We start from the raw sequence: 6,000 nt of genomic DNA, 5'->3' as shown, positions 1-6,000 counted from the left end.
CAGATCTCATTCTGGATGGTTGTGAGCCACCATGTGGTTGCTGGAATTTGGACTCAGGACCCTCAGAAAAGCAGTCAGTGCTCTTAACCACTGAGCCATCTCTCCAGCCCCAAAAGTAGATTTTTTTAAAAATCCCCTTCTCCCCTTTCTTTTTTGCCTATGAAACACCTACTCCTTAAAGACTTAGATATAAAGGGAGAGAGCAAGAAGAGGGAAGAATCCAGGCTGAGCATGCCCGGTAGACTACCCAGAACAGGAGAGGAAAGGAGGGAGGGAGAGCAGGAGAGGACCCAGGCCAAGAGACCAAAATGGCTTTGTTATACAGGGATGGAGGTTGGGAGGAAATGCAGAATTTAGAGTTGATTGATTAGAAATGGCATCTATGGTTGTTGTCAGATTCCTTCTCGTCTCTGCTTCCTCCTTGTGCTTCCTAGCAGTGGCCTAGAGGAGATTTAAGCAAAGATGTCTGAATATGTTCAGGTAACAGACGATGAAATAGCATCAGAAGATGATGGGACAGTGTTGCTCACAGTTACAGCCCAGTTTCCAGGGGCATGTGGTCTGTGCTACCAGAATCCAGTGTCTCAGTGTATGAGAGGCGTCCAACTGGTGGAAGGAATTCTGCATGCCCCAGATGCTAGCTGGGGCAATCTAGTATATGTTGTCAACTATCCCAAAGATAACAAAAGGAAAATGGATGAGACACATGCTTCCTCTGCAGTGACAGTGAAAAGAGCCAGGGCTATACAGAGAAACCCTTTCTCGAAAAACCAAAAAAAAAAAAAAAAAAAAAAGTCTGATCTCGGGGAAACAACAGAGCAGGTTCTGAAAGACTATTTCAGTACTTTCTGAGAGGTTCTTATGGTTCGGGTCAAGAAAGATTTTAAAACTTGTCACTCAAAAGGGTTTGGCTTTGTTCGATTTACAGAATATGAAACCCAAGTGGAAGTAATGTCACAACGACATATGATAGATGGGCGATGGTGTGACTGTAAACTTCCGAACTCTAAGCAAAGCCCAGATGAGCCTTTGAGAAGCAGAAAGGTGTTTGTTGGACGTTGTACAGAGGACATGACTGATGAAGAGCTTCAGCAGTTTTCTGTCAGTATGGAGAAGAGGTAGATGTCTTCATTCCCAAACCACTCAAAACTTTTGCCTTCGTTACCTTTGCAGATGATAAGGTTGCCCAGTCTCTTTGTGGAAAGGATTTGATCATTAAAGGAATCAGCGTGCATGTATCCAATGCGGAACCTAAGCACAATAGCAATAGACTGTTAGAGAGAAGTGGAAGATTTGGTGGTGATCCTGGTGGCTTTGGGAATCAGGGTGCGATTGGTCACGGTAGAGGGGGTGGAGCTGACTTGGGAAATAACCAGGGTGGTAATATGGGTGGAGGGATGAACTTTGGTGCTTTTAGCATTAACCCAGCAATGATGGCTGCGGCTCAGGCAGCGTTGCAGAGCAGTTGGGGTAGGATGGGCATGTTAGCCAGCCAGCAGAACCAGTCGGACCCATCTGGGAATAACCAAAGCCAGGGCAGCATGCAGAGGGAACCAAATCAGGCTTTTGGTTCTGGAAATAATTCCTATAGTGGTTCTAATTCTGGTGCCCCCCACTTGGTTGGGGGTCAGCATCAAATGCAGGATCGAGCAGTGGTTTTAATGGGGGCTTTGGCTCAAGCATGGATTCTAAATCTTCTGGCTGGGGAATGTAGGTGTTGGGGGGTGGTTAGTAGGTTGGTTGTTAGGTTAGGTAGATTTAGAATGGTGGGATTCAAATTTTTCTAAACTCATGGTAAGTATATTGTAAAATACATATGTACTAAAATTTTCAGATTGGTTTGTTCAGTGTGGAGTATATTCAGCAGTATTTTTGACATTTTTCTTTAGAAAAAAAAGAGGGAAAAGCTAAATGAATTTTATGTTTTGTTATATAAAGGATTAAAATACTGAGTGGGTGAAAGTGAACTGCTGTTTGCCTAATTGGTAAACCAACACTACAATTGATCTCAGAAGGTTTCTCTGTAATATTCTATCATTGAAATTGTTAATGGATTCTTTGCATGTTCAGAGCAGAGTAGAAACCATTGGTTAGAGCTACATTCTTTTCTCCTTAATTTGAATCCCACCCTATGAATTTTTTCCTTAGGAAAATCTCCATTTGGGAGATGATGATGTCAAAGATGTTTGATTCTTTTGGTTTTGTTTTTAACACTGTCTTCCTTCATATATGAAAGTACAATATGAAGCCTTCATTTAATCTCTGCAGTTCATCTCATTTCAAATGTGTCTGGAAGAAGCACTTCATTGAAAGTAGTGCTGTAAATATTCTGCCATAGGAGTACTTCTGTCTACATGCTTTCTCATCCGAGAATTCGTCATCACGCTGCACAGGCTGCGTCTTTGATGCCGCAAATGCAAAGAATTAATAGCAGATAATTCCCCTTTTTGACCCTTTTGAGATGGAACTTTCATAAAGTTTCTTGGCAGTAGTTTATTTTGCTTCAAATAAACTTATTTGAAAAGTTGTCTCAAGTCAAAAAAAGAAAGAAAGGAAGGAAGGAAGGAAGGAAGGAAGGAAGGAAGGAAGGAAGGAAGAAAGAAAGAAAGAAAGAAAGAAAGAAAGAAAGAAAGAAAGAAAGAAAGAAAGAAAGGGAGAAAGAAAGGAAGAAAGAAAGAAAGAAAGAAAGAAAGAAAGAAAGAAAGAAAGAAAGAAAGAAAGAAAGAAAGGGAAAGGAAAGAAAGAAATGGCATCGGGCTGGTGAGATGGCTCAGTGGGTTAGAGCACCCGACTGCTCTTCCAAAGGTCCAGAGTTCAAATCCCAGCAACCACATGGTGGCTCACAACCATCCGTAACGAGATCTGGCGCCCTCTTCTGGAGTGTCTGAAGACAGCTACAGTGTACTTACATATAATAAATAAATAAATCTAAAAAAAAAAAGAAAGAAAGAAATGGCATCTATAAATCTACACATTTCCTATTTTACAAATAGACCAACCATTGTATAGAAAAGATTCAAAGAAGCCGGGCGTGGTAGTGCACACCTTTAATCCCAGCACTTGGGAGGCAGAGATAGGAGGATTTCTGAGTTCGAGGCCAGCCTGGTCTACAGAGTGAGTTCCAGGACAGCCAAGGTTACACAGAGAAACCCTGTCTCGAAAAATCAAAAAACAAAGATTCAAAGAGACCACATTTAACAAATGTGTTTGTTTGAGAGAAGTGAGTTGATTTAGTGTTCTGTTTTCTTTCTTGTTTTGAGGGGCACCATCAGCTCTGGCTTTGCTAAGGCAACTCTAATTTCAATCTCTCAGGCCAAAATTGGGAATTAAAACAATGGAAATAAGCCAGACAAGGCGATACACACTTGTGGTCCCTGATGAGGGACCAAGATAGGAGGATCTCTTTAAAGAAGAGTTTGAGGCCAGCCTATGAAATATAGAGAGACCCTATCTCTCAAACAAAAACTCAGCTTGAAGATCAGAATGAAGCTCTGCTACCATTTTCTCTGTCTCTGAAGCTTGAACTTATCAGTCATCTTTGATGACTCTGTTGCTGCTACAATTCCCAGGAAGGCAGCAATGGGCTCAGGAAAGGTACCTCTTAAAGCCGGCTTCTTTGGAAGTCTCCTTTGAGAAGCGGAGTCTCTCTAAAGACAGGGGAGACTCAGAATCTTCTTAGGGACGATTTAATCAGAAACTATTTCCTACAGAAGTAGCTAATCAAGGTGAGTGTGATCCCTTGGTAAGGGGGTTGCATAGATTTATATTCTCAATCCTCATGAATTCCCTAAGATACAGGTGTAAGTGCTGTGCCACTGAGCTGCATCCTTGATGTACTGTGTCTTCTTTGGTAGTTCAGTATTTCATGGGTGCTTTAGGACCCACAAGCCTCAAGTTTTAGCTTGTGTGTCGGTTCCCTATGGTGACTTAAACAAATGAACACAAACCAGAAGGATTAATGTACTAGAAATCTTGTTTCTTAGGCCATGCTGACTCTGGAAGCTCTAAGGGGGAAATCTTTGTCTTTTGTTGTTTTCAGCAACACTCTGTGGCTTGTGGCCATGCTGCTCCATCTCTGCCTTTTCTATATGTCTGCCTGCTTTCCTGTTATTTATGAGAATTGCCATTGGGTGTGGACCTGGCTGGTTAACTCAGGGTGAGCTCACCCCAAGACTTATAATCACATCTGCAAAGATCCTTATGCCAAAGAAGGTCAACACTAACACATCTTTTTGTTGTTGTTGTTGTTGTTGTTGCTGTTGTTTTATTTGTTTGTTTTTGGTTTTTGAGACCGAGTTTCTCTGTGTAGCCCTGTCCTGGAACTCAGTCTGTAGACCAGACTGGCCTCTGAACTTCAGACATCTGCCTGCCTCTGCTTCCCAAGTGCTGGGATTAAAGGTTTGTGCCACCACTGCCTGGCAGCATTCACAGCTCTTGAGGATTAATACATGAAGTGCATTAGCACATACCTTTCTGAGAGCATCCTCAGATGATATTTGCTTCAAGCAGTTAATATTATGGTTACCATGGTGATCTGAATGGGAATGTCCCTCTCTCCCCCAGGCTCGGACTTTTGAATGCTTGGTCCTGAATTGGTGGCATTGTGTTGAAGAAGTATAGCAAAATTCGAGGCTTTTAGGCCCAGGCTTGGGAGTGTGGTCTTTGTGGCTTAGTGCTCCAGGTGCTGGTCATAAAACAGCTAGCGACATTCCTTCCTCCACCCACCCGCTTCCTGGGTTCAAAGAGTGTTCATTCAAAGAAAGTCACCCTGACCCACCCTAACCATTGCTGGAACCTGCAATGCAAATGTGCTACCTTTAGGGGCTCTTAGATTGTTAGGGGCTCTTAGAAACTGTCTTGAGAGATAACCTGACACTTGTGACTTTGCACTTCCTTGTGACTCTTAACTGGTATTTTTGGTATTTTCCAGCAATGCCCTCCCCACCTCCTTGAGTTGTGGTTTCTTCCTTTAAATACCCCCTTACTCAGCTACTCGGGGCGCCACGGTCCTCTACCCCTGCGTGGTGTATGACTGTGGGCCCGAGAGCGCTTTTGAATAAAAATCCTCTTGCAGTTGCAGCAAGACCGTTTCTTGTGTGATTTGCGGTGTTGCCTCTCCTGAGTCAGAACATGGGGGAGTCCTCACATTGTGGGTCTTTCAGTGTAAGTTTAGGAGGTATGGCCTTGCTAGAGGAACTATGTCACTGGGGATTGGTTTTGAGATTTCAGAATCTTGAGCCATTCTCAGTATATTCTCTTTCTTGCTTGTGGTTTCAAGAGTTAAGCCCTCAACTTCTGCTCTCTGCTTCTAGTTCTTGGCACCAGTCCCCTTTTCTCTGCCATCATGGACTTTAAACTTCTAGAACCATAAGCCCAAATAAGCTCTTTCTTCTATAGATTGTCTTGGCCACAGCAATAGAAAAACAACTAATACAGTTACAGAGTGATTTTCCTAATTGCATCATTGTGTGGCTATACAGTCATTCATGACTATTCTTCTATAAGGAAGAACTAATTTTTTTATTCTATTATTTAAATTTTTAAATTCTATTTTATGTGCAAGTTTTGCCTGTGTACCCCATATATGTCCAGTGCCTGTGGAGGCCAGAAGAGTATCAGATCCCCTGGAACTGCAGTTACAGGTGGTTGTGAACCACCAAGTGGGTGCTGGGAATTGAGCTCAGATTCACTGGAAGAGCAGCCAGTGTTTTTTTTTTTTTTTTGGTTTTTTTTTTTTTTTTTTGGTTTTTTTGAGACAGGGTTTCTCTGTAGCCTCGGCTGTCCTGGAACTCACTCTGTAGACCAGGCTGGTCTCGAACTCAGAAATCCACCTGCCCCTGCCTCCCAAGTGCTGGGATTAAAGGCATGCACCACCACTGCCCAGCCAGCCAGTGCTCTTTTTTTTTTTTTTTTTTTAAGATTTATTTATTATATGTAAGTACACTGTAGCTGTCTTCAGACACTCCAGAAGAGGGCGCCAGACCTCGTTACAGATGGTTG

At 42.6% G+C, this 6,000-nt stretch overlaps 1 pseudogene; it reads left to right on the top strand.

Annotated features, from left to right (window-relative positions):
* Window positions 1-462: 462 nt before the first annotated feature.
* On the top strand, window positions 463-2,324 carry LOC110290251 (TAR DNA-binding protein 43-like; annotated as a pseudogene).
* The last annotated feature ends 3,676 nt before the right edge of the window (window positions 2,325-6,000 follow it).

The sequence above is a fragment of the Mus caroli genome, unplaced genomic scaffold (assembly GCF_978045245.1).
Source record: "Mus caroli unplaced genomic scaffold, Mus_caroli_1 scaffold_2, whole genome shotgun sequence".
Classification (NCBI taxonomy): domain Eukaryota; kingdom Metazoa; phylum Chordata; class Mammalia; order Rodentia; family Muridae; genus Mus; species Mus caroli.
Note: the sequence above shows the minus strand (reverse complement) of the source record. Positions and strands in the feature narration are given on the sequence as shown.